Source organism: Orycteropus afer, unplaced genomic scaffold, assembly GCF_000298275.1.
Source record: "Orycteropus afer afer isolate SDZICR_OR568_19922 unplaced genomic scaffold, OryAfe1.0 scaffold00001, whole genome shotgun sequence".
In the NCBI taxonomy this organism is placed as follows: Eukaryota; Metazoa; Chordata; class Mammalia; order Tubulidentata; family Orycteropodidae; genus Orycteropus; species Orycteropus afer.
This window is the reverse complement of record NW_006921588.1, coordinates 30878287-30878928: the sequence shown is the minus strand read 5'-3', so window position 1 is coordinate 30878928 and position 642 is coordinate 30878287.

The window sequence follows — 642 nt, the reverse complement described above, 5'->3', positions numbered from 1 at the left end:
ATAATAGGAATTCTAAAACAGGAAGTGACAAAACCACAGAGAAAATTGTTGAAGATTTGTTGGAATAGAATTACCCTAATATGATGAAAGATGAGAATATATCCATTCAAGAAGTTCAGCAAACCCCAAACAGGATAGACCCCAAAAGAAAATCACCAAGACATACCACAATCAAACTCACCAAAACCAAAGACAAGAATCCTAAAAATAGCATAGGGAAAATGAAAAAGTACCTAGAAAGGGCAACCAATAAGACTAATCTCGCCAAATAGAGATATGTGGAACCACTGAGACTATGACGCTGGGTTATCCTTTGGGCCTAGAAATGGACTCAATTCCATAGATTGGCTCTCAGCCCAACAGTAGAAAGATGTACGTGCAGAACACCTACGCCAGGGAGATGCATGCCTTAAACCAATCAACCATGAGACAGCAGAGGGGTTGCATTCACAAAGAAGGAAAGCTGGGCAGACAGGAATGCATAGATAAGAGCACAGGGAGAGGGTAGTCACAGGGAGGAGAGGGGAGGAGAGTTTTTATGGTGGGGGATTATAATCAGGGCTATAAAATAAAATGTATATGAACTGTTGAATGTAAAAACAAATCTGCTTTGTAAATTTGCACCCAAAGCATGATAAAATA